Source organism: Lepidochelys kempii, chromosome 18 (genome assembly GCF_965140285.1).
Source record: "Lepidochelys kempii isolate rLepKem1 chromosome 18, rLepKem1.hap1, whole genome shotgun sequence".
Taxonomy (NCBI): domain Eukaryota; kingdom Metazoa; phylum Chordata; order Testudines; family Cheloniidae; genus Lepidochelys; species Lepidochelys kempii.
This window is the reverse complement of record NC_136397.1, coordinates 14,576,690-14,598,797: the sequence shown is the minus strand read 5'-3', so window position 1 is coordinate 14,598,797 and position 22,108 is coordinate 14,576,690. Positions and strand designations below refer to the sequence as shown.

The 22,108-nt window shown below is 48.5% G+C and overlaps 1 protein-coding gene across 3 annotated transcripts in view; it reads left to right on the top strand.

Moving 5' to 3' along the window:
* Positions 1–22,108, top strand: part of SPSB1 (splA/ryanodine receptor domain and SOCS box containing 1) — a 68,191-nt gene that overhangs the window by 28,872 nt on the left and 17,211 nt on the right. The window contains exon 1 of one of the 3 annotated variants that reach the window (XM_073316762.2): positions 13,168–13,257. The exons of the other annotated variants lie outside the window; for them this stretch is intronic. The gene's annotated coding sequence lies outside the window, so the exon portion shown is untranslated. Of the gene's footprint in view, positions 1–13,167; positions 13,258–22,108 lie in introns of those variants that run through there. 3 annotated transcript variants of the gene reach the window in all.

The following is a 22,108-nucleotide window of genomic DNA, read 5'->3' as shown; positions in this document are numbered from 1 at the left end:
GGTAATCTGAGCTGCCTTTTGAGTAGTCTTGAGTTCTCTCAGGAATGTCCTCTTACTCAATAGTTACTGGGCAGCCCATGAGATGCTGTGGAGTAACTTGTCACTTCTGTGTATTCTGGCAGTGGTATTTGCACCAGTATGCTATGAGATGACGGAGAGTCACCTCAACGTTGACAGAACTGCTCAGCACTTGTCTATGCCACATCTGGATGAATTCTGTTTGGTTCCCACATGTAATTTTCAAATGCTTTGTAGACTTTGACAGCTACTCTGGCAATGGGAGGGGCACGTGTGTACCTTTTTCAGTAGATACTGCAGATGGATTGAGAGTAGGCTGGCCATGGTGTGTTGAACATAAGAACGGTCATGCTGGGTCAGACCAAGGGTCCAGCTAACCCAGTATCCTGTTTTTTGACAGTGACCAGTGCTGGATGCTTCAGGGGGAATGAACAGAACAGGGTGACTGAGTGATCCATCCCCTATTATCCAGTCCTAGCTTCTGACAGTCGGAGGCTTAGGGACACCCAGAGCATGCAGTTGCATCCCTAATCATCTTGGCTAACGCTGTCCTTGGCTATTCTCCATGAATTTACCCTTTTTTTTTTTTTTTTTTTTTTTAAATCCTGTTATGTTTTCGTCCTTCAACATCCCCTGGCAATGAGTTCCACGGGTTGATGGTGTGTGTGTTTTAAACCTGCTGCCTATTAGCTTCATTGAGTGACCCCCTGGTTCTTGTATTATGTGAAGAAGTAAATAACACTTCCCTTTTCACTTTCTTCACACCAGTCATGGCTTTATAGACCTCTATCACATCCCTCCCCCCTTTCTAGTAGTCTCTCTTAACTTCTCTTGTTTCTGACTGCTGGATACTGTGAAGATGAGAAATGAGTACACTCCAAATACAAGTGCTGGAGCTGCTTCAGGGATAAGAAGCAACAGAAGCTGGAGGGGGAGGTCCATGTGACCATTTCTACTAAAAGGTAGCTCATGCGATAAAAGGTGAGGGAACACCTGTACCTAGTTCTTCAGCTATGGAAACTTTTGAGGGAAACCGCCTGGCCTGATCTCTCAGGTGGCCGGGATGCCTCATGGACAACAGCCCCATTAAAACGTACCGGAAGGAAGACCTGCCTACTTATCCCAGAAGCATTAGAATGGCTTTTGAATCTCCAGGTTCAATTATAATCCCAGCCCATTGCTTTGCAAGTGCCATACAAAAATAGTAGCAGTGCAGGCAAAATCGGCAAGCAAGAGTGTTTTGTGTGGTGACTCTGCTCCTGGAGAGGGAATGCTGGACTTTGGAGACCAGTAAATCCTAGACAGGGCAAGCTTGCCTTGCCCTGCCCACTTGTTTCAGTTCTGAAGCAACCACCTCGAGGGGTGAGCATTGGGTCTCGCTGGCCCAGTCAATCCTGGGAACCTCTGCTGAGATTTGACAACAAGGGGGACCAGTGTAGTGGTGGAGGCTTGTCCGTGGGAGGCTGCACTGAGTCCCCTAAACACCCCTCACAAGAGCCTGCCATGTGTAAAATCCTGAGTTCTTAAGGCACCTTGGCTGCCTCAGTCGGCCCCTGGTAGCACAAGCGTAAGCTCCGTTGTGCTGGATTAACCTGTATACTAGGGGTGCTGTGTGTCCAAGGGGGTACTGGCAGCTGGGCTGCGGCAGGGTAAGGGGTGGTGGCCCCTCCCTGGAGTGGGGAGGAGCTGCTATGTCACTGTGTATCTGCAGCTGAGCAACCCTTGTCTATTCATACTGCAGTGTTGGGCTTGACCACAGTGAGCCCTCAGCAGTGTCTAAATACTGTATTCTGTCATGTCCCAGCAAACCCATGATGATCCTAACTTCACTCTCCTCTAAGAACAGGCCGTTCTAGGCAGAGGAAAGATGCCAGTGCTTTCCCTTTCCTTACTGGCAGGGTTGCAAACCTTCCATGCCAGAAAAATTCTGGAGGCGCCCTGCCATCATATGAAACTTGACTTCCTTTTTGCTGAGGGAGATCCCTAGGAAACTGCTCTTATTTTGGGGGCTGGGAAAATCTCTCCAGACCCCAGCAAGCAGAGGAGCTATAGGCACCAGAGGGGACAGCAAGTTTGAATCTGTCTCCACTTCCTACCTTGCCTGGCCATTGATGCCGTTGGAGAAGAGTAATTGCCTCTTCCCTTCCGGCTGTGTTGCTGGATTTGGAAAGGGTTTTTCCACAGCTCTTGTTATGTTTCTTTCCCAGCTCAAACTTGAAAAGAAAACATGAGACTGCAGCCAGCTTTCTGTCATAGACACCTTTTATCTTGTGTTCATCTCTTCCAAGCAGATGCTGCTTTCATTTTGTTTTGGTTGCAAAGCTAAATTTAACAGGACTTTCACGTGGGGGGAGAAGGGAGTATTTCAAAGCTCCCCATCCAGACAGCTTTGGTAATAAAACATCCTTTTTACAGCAAGGTGAGCCATGTGGTGTTCAGCCCCCTCCCTAAAAACTTGACCCTGCAAAGCAGCTGGGACCACACTTGGGCCAACGTTTCAGCTCTCGTAGTCTGAACACTGACTGCTCTGCAGCATGCTGCCTCTTTGCTGAGGGGCAGGTACAGCTTGAGCCAGGAGGCTGGAAAATGAGGGGTTAAAAGGGAAGTGTTGGTGTGAGGGACATCACATGTTGTACCGACTGTTCCTGCAACTTGTTCACCTCCCAGTTGATTCTGGGCTTCAGTGCAAAAATGATGCTACCAGTATCATGCCATTGATGTGGTTCAGCCTGGAGCTATTCCCTAGCACAACAGTGGTAGGAAGCTGGGCAGATGAACCTCAATTTTGAGAAGACCTTTTAACTGTGGCAGTAAAGTGACCTGTAGCTACAAGCCTGGTAAGAGTGCATCTTCTCTGGTGGACCTGTTGGGTTTCCCTGCATGGGCTGAACAGGTGGCGAGGCATAAGGTAACACCCTGCTTCTAGTCCCAGCTCAGTAGCTCGCTTCCTCTGCAGCTGTGGGCAAGTCACTTGTCTAACTTGTCCCTACTTGTATAATAGGGCTGGCGCTGTCCACAGAGGGTGGATGTTTTCAGCTTCATGCTTTATAGTGCCATGTGCGTGGGTAGGCTCCTTACCAGGAGGCACTCTAATGCTTGAGCACGTTTTTCCTTTCATTGGTGAGAACCCTCTGAGTCACAGGACGGAGCTGGGGATGCTGTCCAGCATGCCTACTACTGGGAAACTTGGCTAGGTTCCTTCTTCTGCTTCCCTGACCCTATGCCATGGCTCAAAAGCTAGTGTTTAATGTGGCATTGAGTGGCTCGGCTCTTTTTCCCTCCCGCTCCCCAACCCAGCATTTCTTGACTTATCATTGAGCCTTACGAATGTACAAGTATTGGTTATGAATTAAGGACACAGACCAGAAGTGAGGACTGTTCTCCTTCAGCTTGGAGTCCTGGCTCATGAACCAAAACCAGTATCCTACTTTTCAAAGCTGACTTGTAAAAGGCTTTTGCTTTTTAAAATGGAGTTTGTGCCCTCTTTTTTTCACAGCGGCCTAAGGGGGGGTTGTTCCCCCAGTTCCTACAAGTGAGACTCTAAATCTCCTAGTTGGTCTAGAAAATGTCACTACGTATTGCATGATGGTCTTAGAGTTTTTTAAAAACACCCCCACCCCCCCATGTTTTTGTAAGATTAGTAACATGAGGAATATCAAGTATGGTCTCCCCAGGCTTTGAAAGATCTCCTGGGGGTGGGGGTGTGAGCTCTCACACTTTAATTGCCTGTTCAAGGGTGTTGACTCCTTAATAAGCACTTGGCAAAAGGGGGGTTGTGTTAAGTATTGGCGTGAACAGAAGCTGTTTTAAAAATCACTCCCTCGGTTACTCAACTCTGTTGCGTCTCGTGGGGTTTGTTGTAACTGCACATTCGTCAGTGTCCATAGTCTTCAGGGCAGGAAGAAGCTGAATGGTTAGTGTAAGCAAACATCTAACATCCTTTTGGGCCTTTGTGAATCAGAGAAGCAAGACACAAGGCACCCACGTGCACGCGCACCCCCCCCACACACACACACTGCCATCACTTTCTGTCAATAACTTCTTAAAGAGGGATAAGTGATCCTGACAAACACCCTGGAGGGAATTCTTAAAAGCTAGGGGTTGGTGTATCTGATCTTGGCATATGGTGAAACTCCACTCAGGAATACCCATATACATACCCTTCTCCTTAGACCTCTGCTCTCGGCTCTTTGCACCTGGCCTATTAGTGCAATTTTGCCCAAGCAAGTAGCTCATGTATCAGGTAGAAGTGAAATTCACTGGTTTGTTGTGATTCAGTGGACTGTTAAGGTTGTCTACATTGCAGTTAACCCACAGCTGGCCCATGCTGGCTGGCTTGGGCGTGGGCTGTTTAATTGCAGTGTAGATGTTTGGACTCAGGGATTCTGTGAGGTGGGAGGGTCCCAGGGCTCGGGCTGCAGCCTGACCCCAAACATGTACACTACAGTTAAACAGCCCCTTAGCCCAAGCCCTTCAAGCCCACATCAGCTGGCATGGGTTAGCTGGGGCTTTTAATTGAAGCATAGACATGCCCTAACTGGACTGGCTCAAAACTAAATCATACACACACTGGAAGGTGGCTTTGTGCTGTCATGCATTCAAATACATCTATGGAGCGTGGCAACATGTATTTTTAAGGGGAAGCTGCTGTGTTTAGCTTGTGGAGCAGTTGATAGTTGTCCTGTGACTTTATTTGTAGGTGGTTTGCTTTGACCACTAGGGGTATGACTTCACTGTTGTCCCCTTCCTCCTCACCCCCACCCCCCAAAAAACCCAAGTAAAGAACATTCAGGTTAAAATAGCAGCAAAGATGAGGCTGCTTGAGTTCAACACCAGACTCCCTATAGACTTGAACTGTAGCTGCTAACAAGTAAAAAGCAAAGGTCCCTTGTCTTCAGTGCTGCCTGCCCCGGGGTTCAGAACATCTCTTTTATGCAGTGAAGACATACCCTCTCTGCAGGATAGCTAAAAGCTTTGGAAGCAGGAGATTTGGGGCGTTGGAGGGAGGAGGAGTGGCAGCTATACAGTGCATCATCAGCAGTATGCCAACAGATGTTGACCTCTTGCATGCCTAGGCTGCATTCTGGGATATTGGCTGCTTGTTTCCCAGAAGGAAGTTTTCGTGTGTTCTTCCTCCCACATGCCCCAAAACAATGGGCAGACTAATCGTTTGGGGGTGGTGATGTTGCAACATGACATTTCAACTATCCAGACCATTTGTCCGAGGGACTTTCCTCGGTTTTTGTCTGCCTTTGGGGTACTTCAGACGTTGGCTGCAAATAAATAAAACGCCTTGTTGATTCATAACGATTGTCTTCAGTACTAGTCTTGCTAATTCCCGTTGGTAGTGCTGATTTGCCTTACCGTCAGACAGTGGGGTCCTTTCTCTTCTCTCTCACAACAGGCTAGTCCTGGAAGGATTCTGAGTCTCTTAGACATTTGCACAGTGCCTCCCTTCATCTCTTTCCCACACCTGAGTCCTCATGCCCTGGAATCAGGAGGTTGTTTCTGCTTGGCTGAATGCTGGGGGCTTTAACTGATCCCTGCTAAAGACTATGTGGCTCAGGGGAGGGTGTCGGGGAGAGGACAGTATAGAGCCTTTCACTGACCTTTGCTAACAACAGTTTTTTTCCACTTCAGGGAAGACTCCAGCAGAGAGAATAAGAAAAGATGTAGAAGCATCTTTGTGTGGAAGTGGCTTGAGAACTTAATGGGTTAGTGGACTAGCAGCTCTCTAAACAAAATGGGGTTCTGGTGTTTGTTTGGGTCACAGAGGGGAGCAAGGTCTAATTTCACTCCTCCGAGGACACTTGGCCCTATTACAAACTCTCAGTACAGCTTGGCATCTCTTCCTGTCTAGGGCTGTAGTGGCAGCTGCATTGGTTGTGAGAAGCTTAGCCATTAAGTTCTTGATGTGGTCCTCTTTTTTAAAACTCAGTGCGGCTGCATTGACATATGGTATAAAAGGAGGTGGGATCACAGATGGACAGACTAATACGATTGGACAGAAGGTTCTTCTGACTCTTCCAGTAACCTTCTCCCTGAATAGCCTGTTAGTCCAGAGACGCACTCTGCAGGCTTGTGTATCACACAACTCAGTCTTGTCTTTCTGAGTAAGTCAGTATTGCTAATAAGTGAGAAGCATTTCTTTGTAAGGAGAGGAAGCAGTTCTAGGCTTGATATGCATGCTGTGTTCCTGGGGGCTAGTGTCTAGTGTCGGGCTCCTAGTCTAGCTGTCTCTTTTCGACTCTATCCAAATGGAGATCTTTAACCAGGCCCATCCTGGAGATCTCAGAGGGTACTTCTGTACAGCAGTTAAATGCCTGCAACTGGCCTGGGTCGATTGGTTCTGTATCCCATAAGGTGTCAGCAGATATTTCCTGCCTCATTGGGGACAGGATGGGGAGAAGAGATATAGGAACCTCAAGGTGCTTGGGTACCACACTACATATCCTGTTTGGATACGCTAGTAGTAGCTTATTGGGATAACAGCAAGGAGACTCCAGAAAAGGCTCAGGCTCTCAATCTCTGTGACCTGTGCTGGCACAGGGAGAAAGAAACCCGGTATGGAAGGGCTATCCCATTGCTGCAGGGAGGGGATTTTGGCTGTACTTGGAATGGAATTGCTGCTTACCGCATTCTTTCCCTCCTCCTCCTCCTGCTTCCCCCCCCTCCCCCCAGCAGTTTCACTGGCAGAGTTGGTGTCTTTCCACCGGAAGTCTACCAGCTGTCCCCAACAGAGTGGAGAGACGAGCATGTTAAGTTGGATGCACAGGGTAAGAGCAGAGCACAAGTAACCTCAATCGTTAAACTGCTGGTAGAGCAGTGTAGAGAAACCTTCAGTGCATGCAGATGACATGGGATGCTGTTATGTATGGGGGTCAGGTGCTGCCTGTCTGGTCTTCTGGGTGGACTGCAAGTTGAATTTAAGAAGGGGATTGTTTTGTGTATCACCTTATCCACTTCCTGTCAAACATGTTCTCAATCTTGTGCTGTTGCGTCTCAATCTCCTTCAGAAGGCAACGAAGAAGTATCCGCTATGCAGAGCTCCCGAAAGGTGTTCAATGTATCCTAGAGATGCTCCATCCTAAAATGACATTCTTGTTTTCTCGGTTCATGCAGCTGCTTGTCACAGAGCTAATAAAGCATTCTAATTTTTTTAAATTCTGCGGATAATTGGGAAATCATTAACTGTTCATTTAGAGCACTTCTTTTATAGTTCCTGAAACCTGCTGCTATTTGTGTACAGGATCTCTTTTATTTCAATCTATAACCCCCTTTCCTGACCATTTAATAAACACATGGGCTTGCCATGGCTGGGTTCAGCCAAGTGATGGTTCTACTTTCAGACCTGCACTCTAATAACAAAAGGTGTAGATTAAAACAGATTTGGTTATTCAGGTGCAAATCTGCATGAGCACTCATTTGCAATATATGTAGCTCAATTGACTTTGCCTAAGGCTTGTAACAAGCCAATTTTAGCTATATCCTCTTTAGCCAGTTTTCAGAACAAGAGTGCAGAACCACCTATGAACACTAGTTTAAGCAAAGGTGGTGTTAAAATCAGTGCATCTTTTGTGTTCAGATCTGATCAAACTCAGAGCAGCCCCTGTATTGAGTGTAAACCTACAGTGGCAGTTGGCCAGCAAGGCTGGAGAGACTTGGCCCAGATCTCACTCCACAAAGCTGAGTGTCCATTTACTGAACGCAAGTAGCAAGGTGTAAACACCGGAGACTGGTGAAGCCAGAAAAGCTCAGTGTTGGCCTCGTAAAGGAATTTAAGATTGGAAAGGAAGGAAAAGAGAAACTGTAACTAAGTCACATCTGAAGTGTGGCTTTTGGGAGTGTAGGATGCGAAGGAGAGAGCAAATCAACTGTAGTGAGTGTGCTGTGTCGCCAGCCTCGAGAGGCTAGTGGAAGGGAGTTGATGAGTCTTCCAACTACAGGCATTTCTGTATCTATCTGTATCTCTTGCTCTTGTGAGGAGGAGTCTCATTTCTCCTAAGAAGAGACGTTGCTCAGGGTTGGGGTGGGAGGAACTTTGATACACGTTCTTCCTCTCATTTAATAATGCCTACTGTTATACAATGCTTTGATCCATAGATCACAAAGGAGGTCACATCACTATATCCATTTTGTAGATGGGGGGGGGGGGAAATACAGGGAGGAAATTGCCCTCCCCCACAGCAACGCAGCGGCAGAGCTGGGACTCGCAGACTCGCACCCAATCTCCTGATCCCACTTTAGCGCTTTATCGGCTAGGCAACCTCGCATCTCTCTACAGCCAGCTGAAGGTGCTGCTTGTGCCTTCTAGTCCTGCGGAGTTATGTCCTCTACTCGCCTCAGAAAATGCATCATTGATTCAAGATTGCACAAACATATGCCCAGTATGCCTCTGTTCTGACCTGGAGAGAGCCCCTTCTAGAGGCGTGGGTGGGAACTCAGTCTTTGTGGCCCAGGCGCTCTTTGGGCCTGTTGGCACAGACTGCCAATAAATGGAAATGCCCCCTTTATGCTCCTCAAAATTTCCCCTGACCTCTTTCTGCAGGAGAGCAGGTGGGAATGTTTGTTGGGGGTGGGTGGGGTGTGGAGGGGCATGTGCTGTAACAGATCAAGTGGAATTAGCTGGCCAATGTTTTCAGACCACGCTGCCTTCCTGAGCAGCTTTGCCAATGCTAAGTTGACGCTTAAGCGTTGCCGCTGCGCTGCTGTAGCACGTCTGTGTAGAGATGCTCACTAGAGCGACGGGAGGGGTTCTCCCGTCAGCAAAGGGAATCCATCTGCCCAAGAGGCAGTAGCTAGGTTGATGGAAGAAGCCTTTCAGGAATAAGGTTGGCTTAACTACATTGCTCAGGGGTATGGATTTTTTCCACACACGGAGAGACATAGGTGGCCAGACCTGGCCCAAGCATCCTTGCCGTAACTTCCCCTTGGACAGAGACTTTACTGGTGTAGAAGCATTTACTGTAGCTCTGTGTCAGACTCAACAAAGCCTTAGAAGGGAACAGGCTGAGTAATATAGTGCTTCATTGTGGGGGATTTTTGCTCTTTGGTTAATAGTGCTTGTGACCTGGCTAACACAGCTTAAATGAAAAGAGGAAGGAGGAGGTTGCAGTTTGGCAGCCTTAGTCTTGTTAAAACAACTCAAACTGTAAGGGATTTTCCATCCAGAAGAGACGGTCTGCCTGTGCATATGGAGCTGCTGTTGGAACAGACTTACTGCTCCTCTAACTTGAATCCTGCTTGGTTGCTCCCAGCACCGAACCATTTCTCTGTCTCTTCTTGAGTTGGCGAAGGGCTGCAACGGTGACCCCTTCGGCTGTGCACTAACAAGCAAAAGTGCATGTTCACTGCTCCAGACGTGCTGCTGCTTGCAGAAGCTGGTGGAAGGCTCCTTGCTCTGCAGCCAAAGCAGAACACCCAAGGAGGTGGAAAGTGGGAACGCTCTGCCGGGAATGTCAGTCAAGTGCTTCCCTGAATGAAATACTAGCTGGGGTGGGAGGACAAAGCAGCCTAATGGAGAGTAAGGTGGGATTGTCTTGAGTGCCCGGGGGGAAAGCAAGGTGATGGAGAATGAGCGTGACTCTTTTTTTCAGCATTTTTAGGGGGACACTGCACCAGTTAAAATTCAAAATTGAAAATAAAAGGGTAGGTGAGCAAACTGTCTCTACTCTTCTGTTTTCAAAGATTGAACTTGGATACATCTGTCACCCCAAAAGTTTTGAAGGGCTTGTTGCCTTTGCCTGGTCTCACACACATTCTGCAGTCTGTTCAGTCACTTCATTCTCCTGCAGGTCCCAGCCTTGGAGGCAGAGGTTTGGTTTTGGATGCAGACCCATAGTCATGTCTCGGACATCCCTTAAAGGTCCAACTGAGGGCATGTCTACACCACAAACTTTTGCCGATGCAAGTCGCATCAGCATAAAGCTGTCAGTTTAGTAGACTGCTCGTGCATGTGCATGCTTGGAGCCTTGCATTGGTATGCACTTGCTCATCAGGGTGCTTGTTTCGATGCATAGTGCAGTGCGCCATGGGTAGGTATCCCAATATGCAACTTGCCATCATCCAGCCCATCGACTTGGGAAGTTTTGGCAATACCTGGTGGGTCAGAAATGCGTCATGAAGGGATGACTGGGACTGAGGGGGTCAAGTTCCCATGATGCAGCTTTCTCCACCCAGATTGCCACCTGTGATTTTCATGCCTGTTTTGACAAATCCACGAACCTTATATGGGACTGGTTCATTATCTCTGACAGAAGCTTGCAGCCTGAACAGCTCTGCCCTATTGTCAAGAGCATTACAAACAGAGGAGACACAATCCTCTGGTATTTTGCAAAGATGCAAGAAGAGCCACGTGGAAAATGACTGACTGTTTCCTGGAGGTCAGATTGTTGTGGGATGGAATGAGAATCCATTCAAGATTGTCAGTGGCATTCACGGAGCAGCTGCAAGAGGCGTGCTGTTTCTGGGCCCAAGAAATGAGCACTGCTTGTTGGGATCGCATCATAATGCGGGTTTGGGATGCCGAGCAGTGGCTGCAGAGCTTTCAGATGCGCAATGTCATGTTCCTGGATCTGTGTGCCGAGCCTGCCCCAGCTCTCACAACGCAAGGACACTAGAATGAGAGCTGCACTGACTGGAGAAGCGAGTGGTGGTCATGCTGTGGAAACTTGCAATGCCAGATTGCTACCAGTCAAAGGGAAATAATTTTGGAGTTGGAAAATCCACTGAGAGGGAGCCATTGTCTTGCAAGCATGCAGGGCCGTTACTCATCTCCTGCTACGCAGGACTGTGACTCTCAGCAATGTGCAGGATATAATGGATGGATGTGCAGCAGTGGGGTTCCCAAACTGCTGTGGAGCGATAGATTGCAAGCACATCCCTATTTTGCACCTTGCCATAGAGTACATGAACAGGGAGGGTTATTTTTCTATGGTTATGCAAGTGCTGGTGGATCACTGAGGATGCATCACTACATTAACACTAGCTGTTGAGGGAAAGTGCATGACACTCGCATCTTTAAGAGTCCAGGACTGCTCAAAAGCTACAAGCATGGACTTTTTTTCCCAACCAGTAGATGACTATTGGCAATGCTGAAAAGCCAGCAGGATCCTGGCAGACCCAGCCTACCCTTTACTCCATGGCTCAGGAAAGCATACATTGGCCACCTCAACAGCACCAAGGAAACAGCCGTCTACTTGCTCAGCAGGTGCAGAATGACAATGCCCTTTTGGGAGTTTGAAGGGGCACAAGATTGGATCTCAATGAGAAAAATATCCCAGTGGTTCTAGCTGCCTGCTGTGTCCTGCATAACATCTGTGAAACAAAGGGGGTGGGGGGCAAAGGTGGAGCGGCTATCAGCTGAGTTTGAATAGCCAGGTACAAGGGTTGTTGAGCTCAGCATGGACCTATACAGCTCAGGGGGGCTTTGGAAAAGCACGAGAGCAGCGAGCCATAGTAATGCATTGTGGTGCTGCTGCTGTACCTGGCCTTCGGTTTGGGGGCTTTTAGGAATTTTGTGCTGGTTGGTGCCCATGTAGGATTACACTGTCACTGATCCTGTGAGTGGAAATCCATCAACCTCATAAAAAAAAAAAAAAAACCTTGCACAGATACAGACATCCTCTTCCTCTCCAAGTGCAAACAGATGGACTTCAAAGAGAAACTGCAGAGCAATATGCAAATTTAACACCATTAATTTGGGCTTGAATAGGGACTGGGAGCGGCTGGCTTGCTACAAAAGCAATTTTCCCTCTCTTGGAATTGACACTTCCCCCATCAATTATTGGGAGTGGACCACATCCACCCTGACTGAATTGGCCCTGTCAACACTGGTTCTTCACTTGCAGGCATTATTATACATGAAGAGAAGGGAGTTACCTTACATCTGTAATTTTCACTCCATGCATCTGAGGTGGGTTTCTTACACACAAGTTGATGCCCAGATAAATCTGTTGGCCTTTAAGGTTCCAACAGGACTCCTTGTTTTTGTGGATAGGGACTAACAGGGCTACCCCCAATACTCGATCCTATGAGTTGTGTCAAAGTGTACGATCACAAGTCCCACCAGCTGTTCTGCAGCATAGGCTGGGAACTAATAAAGATGAATTTATTTTCAAAATACTAATAGTTTTACTGAGTAACAAAACCACTTAAATTCTGTGCAAGTTAAAAGCAAATGCATTAAAATCTTAACAAGTTCATGGAACAGAGCTTAAAGAAGGATGGAACATTCACTTTTATTTTAGCTACACATACATCTACTGGGGCGCTCACAGGCAAAAGTGAAAGTAAGCCGGTACAGTACCCAGTACACAGCTGACTATACCGGCAGGGGGCAGCTTCCCTAGGCTGGCGATTTAAAGGGCCTAGGGCTCCTGGCAGCGGCTAGAGCCCCAGACCTTTTAAACCCTACCAGAGCCCTGCTCCTGGAGCTCCAGGGTAGCAGCAGTGGCTGGAGCCCCAGACCCTTTAAATCACAATCTGAGCCCTGGGACTCCTGGCCGCTACTGCTACCATGGGGCTCTGGCAGGGATTTGAAGGGCCCAGGGTTCCCAACAGCTGCTATTGCAGCTGGAGTCCCGGGCCCTGGGGATCTGAAAGACCCTGCTCCTTCTGGTTGAGGCCCCGCCTCCCTGCTCAGGACTCCGGCCTTGCGTACCAGTACGTTCTTTTAAGTTACTTTCACCCCTGCTCACAGGTGAGGGTATGTGAAGCTGTGGTTGTCCTTAATGTCCCCCAATATGCAGTGATAAGGGCAGGGGAAGGGTAGGAAGGTGCTGTACTGGAGTTCTCCACGGACTGCAAAGGGAGGTGAGCCTGGGACTGAACCTGTAGCTCCCCAAGAGTCTCTGCAGCATTTGTGTTTGCTGCCAAAGAAGCCCCATTTATGTCCTGGTGCCTTTCTCCTGTCCACTCTTTCCTTCTCCATACAGTCTGCAATATTCATCCTCCAGGCTCTCTGTTCCTGGTCTGATGCAGCCCTGGCTTGCAGGACCTCACTGAATGTCATCTTCCTCTTCCTTCTCCTCCTCCTCCTCATCTGGCTCAGGCATTCTGCAGATTTGGAAAAAACCCCTCAAGGCCACATCAGCAGCTACAGATAAAAGCACAACAGAAAGTGAAAGCTAAGATGCAGAGCTCCCTTCCCTTGCTCCCCTACAGTTTTAAACTAGGCGTTTTTATGGACTCTTCTGCGTCAGACTGCTTGTGCATGGTCCGCGCTCTGCTCCAGCCACGGTGAGTGTGGCTAGTCAGGGGTGAGGGACACTGGGAGGGAATTGCTCAGTTGCAGGAAACCATAATTACAGAGCAAAGGCACAGAATGCTGGCATCGTTCCCCCACCTTCGGTTGTGTTTTTAGTTGATCTCTCACTCCTGAGGGTAACACAAGCAGAGCTGCTGCTGGCATCCCAAAGCTGGCCGTGCCTGTGTGCTGCTAACCCGTTAACTTCAGCAGGCACCGTTGCAGTAAGCCCCAGCTGGCGTGGGAACGTGTTCCACTGCAAAGGAAGAAATGAGGCTGCCAGCCCTAGAAACCTTGGGGAAAGGATTGCAGAGTATCTCCGTGGACGTTTCACTGAGAGAGATCTCAAGGATTCCAGGGATGTCCCTGTACAGTACATGAACTGCTCTGCTATTTCCCTCCCCCCCGACCCCACGCCTGCCTGTATGAAAAGCAGGTAATTCTACTTTTGTTGTCCCAATACCTCTTCCTAGTAGGAGGACATTCGTGAGAAGTAGCTAGGTGTCTTGCTAACTTGAAGGTGCCATCACTGTAATGGGAAATACATTTACACACATTCACCCCAAGTTCCTTCCCTTGCATCGGTCTCACCCGTGCTCAACTGACTGGGCTGCGGTGGAGTCTCAAACAGGTCTTGGCCTGCAGCATAACTGGACCCTCCAGTCGCCTGTCCCCCGTCCTCGCTATTCACACCAGGGGCCTGTGACTCTGGCTTCCCAGAGGTGCCCAGTGTGGGGGGGGGGTGGGGGTGTGTGTGTGTGGGGGGGGAGATGTTTGATTGGGGTCTCCGCTTGCAGCTTGGCACTAGATAAGCTGTAGGTCTCCCTGGCCTTCTGGTCTGTCTGTTTGCCTGCCGCAGTGCCTTTGCTTTCTCAAGACACTGCTGCTGGTCCCTTCGCCTGCATCCCCTGTGCAATCTGCTCGTAGAAGTCCACGTTTCTAGAGTTGGTCCACAGCAGTGCTTGGACAGCCTCTTCTACACACAGGCCCAGCGGATCCAATATCTCCTGTCTTTCCCAAGCTAGAGCACATCTGGCGCTGGTCGCCATCAGGGTCAGCTGAGCAGATACACACAAGAATGGAGAGCAGTTAGGTGAGCTCACCAAACTGGACAATCAGGAAAAGGCATTTCAAAAATTCGTGGGGCTGTAAAGGGGATGGGGCACTTCCGATTTCAGTGACACCTGGGCAGTGGAGTTGACAATTGTGAGCAGAGTGGCTAGTGTCTGGCCTTGTGCAACAGCGGCTGGAGGACTGTTAGGTTTGACATAGGTACAGTGTCTACAGTTGTATTCCATTGACCATGGCTCAAACCTAGTGGGGTGGAGGGGGGTGTTACTATGCATTTGCCCTTCTCCAGGTCCTAGCTAGTGGTGGCTTTTCTGTCATGCTGGATGGAGCCTCCAGGCTAGTAGTTTAGGGTGACCTGGTATTCTAGATGTGTTCAGCTACGCTTCTGTGGATAGGGAGTCATGACTTTTCTAGGATCCTCTGCAAGATTGACACAACTTGGCAGCATCAGCTGTGTGAAACGTTTTAACCTGGAAACTAAATTTTGTCCCCTTGCTTTGCGTGCAAGGGACTTCTGCCAAAAGCAACCGGAATCTTAAAGGGAAAGGCTGATCCCCAGCTAACTGGATGCTCCCAAAGGATGTAAAGGTAGTTGGGTCATAGGGAATTTCTCTCCACTCCCCAAGCCTCACCCATACACATAGGAGGCTTGGCAGCTTCTGGCTCAGCACAAAAACGTTCTTTTCCAAGTGTCTGTATGGCCCTGTTGCCTCAGTATATATGAGCAAACATGCTCCTTTCCAGCCTTTGATTTTCCCCCTTAGCATTCCAGTGGCTGACTAGTAGGGATTGTCGTGGGGATCGGAGGCCTGTCCTGTGCTAGGCTGCCTTGTTCAATTCTTAACAAACTTGCTGTGTTCTCGAAACAAGTGGTAACAAAGGCCAAACAAGGCATTAACAGTGAAAGGGCTCTCGGCTTTGTTCTGCAGGCCTGTCTTTCAGATCTGTGCTGACTCCTGGAACTGGAGACCGTCATCTAGTGGCTACAGCAGGCAATAGAGGAGGGACCTGGGTTCTAGCCTTGGTCATGTGAATGACTCACCAGAACAGCATGGGAACCATGTAGCTGGGGTCCTAGTGTGGAATGCACCTTTGCTTGGCCTTTTGTAAGGGAAGGAGGAAATTAATTTCCTCCAGTGCTGAGGCACAAGGGGAGACCCACCTCTGCTCTCTAGCTGTTCAGTCATCCTACAAGATCCTGGTAACTGGAAAAGTCTTGAGTGTCTTGGTTACAAGTTCAGATCCAGCCGAGGTTTGTAGTGTCTAGCAGTAGCCATCCAGCTGCTGTTCAGAGGTCTGTCTGAAAACAAGTGAGTGACTTCTGCCTAGTTCTAGTCACGAAGGGTACGTCCACATGCAATAAGACCCACAGGATGGCTGCGGCTGGCTAGGGTCAGCAGACGTGTCCTGCAGGGCTAAAAATATCGCAATGTCAATGTTTGGGCTCCAGCTGTGGCCCAGGCTCTGAAACTCTGCTGGGTGGGGGGGGTGGGTCTCAGAGCTCAAACTCCAGCCCAGGCCCGAACATCTATACTGCAAATTTTAGCCCGGCAAGCCAAAGGGCTTGTCTATGCTGGCACTTTACAGCGCTGCAACTTTCTTGCTCAGGGGAGTGGGGGGAAAAAACCACCCCCCTGAGTGCAGCAAGTTTCAGCGCTGTAAAGTGCCGGCCTAGACAGCGCTCCCGTGTGGGGAGCTGTGCTCCGAGCACTGTTAGCTATGCCCCTCGTAGAGGTGGGTTTTTTAAAGTGGTGGGAGAGCGCTCTCCCAGCGCTCTGCCCCAGCTACCCAAGCCATGCAGCCAGCGTCTGTGTTAACGGGCTTCAAGAGGAAAGGAGAGTGCTGTTATGAAAACCTGGGTCCCGATGGCTTGTTTTGTTGGCCCATCATGCTGTCTTAGCAGGAAAGAGCTTCTGATATGGGAACAGAAACTCTGGATAGTGATAGAAACAAGTTTCTTTCCTTCTCTTCCCCACTGTCTCAAACTGGCGTGATTGTCCAGTAATGACACGGAACTACAGAAGGTCATTGAGGCAGATAAACACACGTTGCCAGTGTAGACTAGCCCTTAGTCAGTAGAGCTGGGCTCTGAGGCTCGGTGTCATGAGTGTTTTGTTTCAGTGTAGACATACCCTAGGCGTCCACACTGGTTGGCAGGCGTGGCAGATAGCCAAGGACTGAACAGAATGGAGACTCGACTCCACTGTTACTAGCTAGTGCTGCCACGGCAGGGCAAGCTTGCACACAGGTGTGTGGGAGCCTTAAGTTTCACCACTGCCTCTGTTGTGATTGTCCCTGCTATCAACCCAGCCCCTTCCTTCTACCTAAGAACAATCTCTTCTCCCCCCCCCCCCCCCCATGAAACTGTTGCTCCTGTCTCAGTCTCCTGGGCTTTCAAGCAGTCGTCTGTCTGCCCCACTGTCACTTGAAGGATGGGGTTGATGTTGTTGTTCAACTTTAACATGGATTCCTTCCACCAGTGCAGCTGCCGTCACCATTAAACCACAGTGACTCAGTGTTAGCAGGCTTCAAGAGGAAAGGAGAGTGCTGTTACGAAAACCTGGGTCCTGATGGCTTGTTTTGTTGGCCCATAGTACTGTCTCAGCAGAAAAGAGCTTCTGATATGGGAACAGAAACTCTGGATAGTGATAGAAACTTGGTTCTTTGTCTTCCCCACTGTGTCAAACTGGTGTGATTGTCCAACTAATGACATAGAACTAAAGAAGGTCATTTAGGCAGATAAACACACAGGCTGTATGGACTGCTGCATGGGCTATGAATAAGTAAAGCGGGACTAAATTAGACTCTGGAGCCCTGGCAGTGTAAGGGGAGCTTGGTTTGTCTAAGGATTAGGTGTGTTTCTTTAATGCAAATAGCTCCAAAGGTAAACATCTGCTATTTTAAATTTATGGTGGCTTAATAGCAGAGGGAAATACCTTTTTTAAAATGCAGCTTGTCCTGATATGACAGCTCCTGGGTTCAGAGAAACCTGATATGGGGAGTGGTTAATCAGCAAGACACTTCTTACTGAGGGGGGAATCTGCGTTGAGGGGGGTGTAGAAGGCACCAGCTGTTTGGAAGCTCCCAAGACCAGGCACAGAAAAGTTAAACACATTGGAACTGGGGCTAACCTGAGAGCCTCTGTCAGCTTGCTGCCCAATAACTGTGGCAAAAAGTTACTGGTGTTAATTTTAGGGGGAGCATCGCTGCCCTTCTCTATTTTACAGGGCTGCCTGATTCTTTATTCCACCCCCACTCTCCTGCTGTTTGTCTCCTGCCCATTTAACCTATGGGTCTTGCAATAGAGCAGCTCCGAAAGCTATCTCCGATGCTGCACTTTCCAGCTGGCTGTGTTCCTGGAGGGGAGTGACAAGAAACCAGTGACAAGCTGTCAGAGGTGAGGGTCAGTGGTAGGGAAGCTACCCACCTGCTGCGAAGTGCTCCTTTATTCACAGGCACAGGAATCTTTCCAAGTCAGAACAGCTGCTCTGAGCTAGACTAGCAATTTCAATAAATCCAGTAATGTGTCAACTCTACCTTGATGGCTTGAGTGCACCACCCCAGAAGTGGAAACTTGGCGTGGCCCCGAAAGATCAGTCTTTCACCCGCTTAGCTCACCAGCTGGGTGTGTCTCAGACCTGTCAGCTGTATTAAAAAAAAAAACATGATGCAATTTTGTATCAACCTAGTGGTCTCCGTGAGTTCTTAGTTTGGCCAGGCCTAGACTATGACTGTCTGCTGTGAAGTTGGGTAACTATGCATAGGATATTATTATTGTGGGGGTGTAGGAGCATGTTGGAGCTCCAGGCCTGGACCAGAATCCTATCGGGCAAGGTGCCATGCAAATACAAAACAGAGCCTCTGCCTCAGAGCTTCCAGTCTAAGGACATAGGAACCATGATGCAGCATCCATAGAGACAGAAGCCTGCCCGAGCGCCCTGCTTTTAAAAAAGCCTCTTTAAAGCCAGGCTTGTCCTGTGTGCCGAGCATGTGACAGAACCGGGAAGTGTGAAGGTTAGCTTGTAAAAGCAGGGAGAGGCTCCCAAGACAAAGGTGATAAAAGGCAAGGCTCTGTTAATAACCTGGATGACAGCATGGCTGGTGCCTCTCACTACAGTCTCCCAACTGCCCAAACCAGTCTTTCCAGCGCTGCTAAGCTGTGGCTTTGGGATCTTTGCTAACTATGACGCAAGCCAAGCCTGGCACAGCCCTTACTGAGCGGTGTGGGGGAGGCGTGCGTGAGCTTTTCAAGTCTTGGCAGTGCTAGAAAAGCTAACTTCCAGAATAGGGCAGGTATGTGGGGAAAGAGGGGGAGATTCCTAAGGAGAGGGGAAGTCCTCCTCTCCCTCACTGGCTCTGCACCCACTCCATACTGACTGGCAAGTGGTTCTTGAATCCTGACCCAGTATGGGCCCTGGAAATATTGTGTGGGTATAAGAAACCATAACTGAGAGGTTCTGAAATGCCTGGGCTCTTTAGAAGAAAGTACTGCACTCTGGGGCCCTGGTTTTACTCCATTGACTTCCGTCCCCCTGAGTTGTTGACTTTGGCATGAGGGGCTGCAGATCCAACCTGTGAGCCTCTCTCCACATGGCTCTGCCAATGAACCTCAGTCCTAGTGGACTCTGCACCCTCAGTGCTCCTACTGAGGAGACAAGCAGCTGCATCGGCTCTGTGGTGTTTAAATGTCCACAAAGGGCTTGGCTTAGAAAACCACCTGTCTACGAGGTGCAGAACCAGGAGCTCCTGACTTCTAGTCCTGCCTTTTGACAAACTATGGCAAACGATGCTAGCTCAGGTGCTCGGAAGGCTTGTTCTCCTGTCTGGGGCAGACGCCTGATCTAGCCAATCTACTTTCTGAAACAGTCAGTTGTGTCCCTTTTGCACCCAAGAACATGGATCAGTTGTCATGCCACCAAATGTTGTGATTGACACTGTGGCCCTGGCCAAGTCACTTAAATCTGTGACTGTTTCCTCATCGGTGAAATGCTTACACTGCAGCATGGGAGGGCTGATGACTAATATTTGCAAAGCGCTTTGTAGAGGAATAGCTCTGTGTAATTGCCTAATTACTGCAAGGACACCTTGTTCTCTCTCTGCACCTCCTAACTTCCCTCTCCGAGGTGTAACAGCTGGGATGCTCCAGACACCCGTCTTTTTGCCGCCTCCAACTGGCCTTGGAACAAGGGGGGAAATACTGGACAGGAAAATCCGTGCGTAACACAATGTACAGGTGCCATCTCAATGCTGCCGGATCCGCCAGACTACAACTTCTGTGCTCTTTCCTCCAAAAGAGTCTGTCTGGAGTACAGAGCTATGGCTCTTACTCTTAACTCACTGAATATGATCATCCTCCTTGTCAGTGATGTCCCCCAGTATAGCCTGTCTGCAACCCTTGCATAAAAACAAGGTATGTCTGCAATCCATCCGTAGACGTTGCCAGCTTCAGAACAGAGCTGCGGACAGATGGCTGGATTAACTCTCTCGCTGGCAGGCAGCATCAGGACATGTGACAGTCTGGCTTGTGGCACCGAGGGTGGTTTAGACACCACAAGGTATACCGGGAAACAGCTGATTAGACCAGCTCTCTGATTTGTAAGACTACCTGGCAATTCTTGTCTCGCGCTCTCATGCACTCTCTCACATCAAATGCTTTTGATCAGCAGGATGTTGGAGAGAAGCAAAGGGGAGAGTTGTGGGGAAGGTCAGGGTTGCAGCTGCAAATTGGGGACATGGGAAGGGGCTTTTGCTACATTTCTCCACAGTCTGGCAGAGACGTAACACAGTCAGTTTAATCAGTTTAATAAAAAGAAAAGGAGTACTTGTGGCACCTTAGAGACTAACCAATTTATTTGAGCATAAGCTCTCGTGAGCTACAGCTCACTTCATTGGAGTGAGCTGTAGCTCACGAAAGCTTATGCTCAAATAAATTGGTTAGTCTCTAAGGTGCCACAAGTACTCTGTATTCGCAAAAAGAAAAGGACTAACACGTCTGCTACTCTGAAACCTATCGGTTTAATGTGATCTTAAACATCCAGGGCTGTATCCTGGGGAGATGGTCTCTAATAGTTCACTTCTCCGCCGACTTGGATCCTGCCGCTACTTACAGTGCAAACCTACTCAGTGACCTAGCTATGGCAAACTCGCTGAAATATCCCCATGTCCTTATTTCCCCTCTTATCTCTCTATTAAAGGTGCCTTCTAGAATACAGAGTGGCTAAATTTGCTCCACAGAAGTCATTCTGCAGAGCTGCTTATCCCTGGGCCTTGGGGTTCGAGGGGTACGGGGTAGGAGTTCCATTGGGGTTTCTATTCCTAGGGATAGTTAGGAAAAAACTTCCTCATAAATAGGGCATTGTAAGGAGTAGAGCACCTTCCTCTGAAAAGCTTATTGTTGACCAGCATTGGAGATAGATGCTAGATGAGATGGAGCCCTGGTCTGGCAATGCCACAGTAAAAAAAAAAAATTGCAGTTTGAAACTTAGCTGTCCCTCTCGTGTAGCTTTTGTTGCTGTGGGGAGGGAATGGCTGGAATCTGCCTTCACTGAAGCAGGCTATTTTTAAGAGCCTTGAGAAAATGCTGTCTGTACATGCTGCTTGAATTGCAGCTGGCAGTGGTGAGGAATCTGAGTTTTCTTGAGAGCTGCTGACAATCTAGTGACCTTTTGGGCACATCCACTGAACTTTGATGCGGGACTCCCCTAAAATCTTAAGATATGACCTGGCCTTTCTGAGACCATTGGCAAATGCCAATACGAACATTGCATCTAGGAGTTTGACTTAACTGACACTTGCAGCTGGCCTGTGTAATCCAGGGGAGTATCTCTGGCAGGAGCAGGAAACCACCTTCTTTCAGACATGTCTTCCTGAGTACAAACCTTCAACAAAGCAAATGTCTTTGTCTCAGCTATTGGCTGCTGTGCAGAACTCCCCTGATGACCACAGCGTTTCAGAATCTGTTGACTAGAAGTTTAAAATTGGATTTTTTTTTCCTAGAAGCCATGTCCTAGGAATTATTTTGGGGAAGTTCTCTGGCCTGTGTTGTACAGGAGGTCAGACTAGATCACAGTGGTCTCTTCTGGCTTGGAACCTATGAATTATTCATCTCCTCCTTGGTTGTAGGAGTGCTTCAAGACTTTCCTGTTGCTAGCTGCAGAGCTTCATGGCTGTTGTCAAGGTTCCTTCCCCACTCTGAACTCTAGGGTACAGATGTGGGGACCTGCATGAAAACCCCCTAAGCTTATTTTTACCAGCTTAAGTTAAAACTTCCCCAAGGTACAAACTGTTGCCCTTGGACTTTATTGCTGCCACCACCAAACGTCTAACAGATTTATAACCGGGAAAGAGCCCACTTGGAAACATCTTTTCCGCCTAAAATCCTCCCAAACCCTACACCCCCTTTCCTGGGGAAGGTTTGATAAAAATCCTCACCAATTTGTATAGGTGAACACAGACCCAAACCCTTGGATCTTAAGAACAATGAAAAAGCAATCAGGTTCTTAAAAGAAGAATTTTAATAGAAGAAAAAGTAAAAGAATCACCTCTGTAAAATCAGGATGGTAAATGCCTTACAGGGTAATTAGATTCAAAACATAGAAAATCACTCTAGGCAAAACCTTAAGTTACAAAAAGACACACAAACAGGAATATCCGTTCCATTCAGCACAGCTTATTTTCTCAGCCATTTAAAGAAAACAGAATCTAACGCATATCTAGCTAGATTACTTTCTAAGTTCTATGACTCCATTCCTGCTCTGTCCCTGGCAAAAGCAT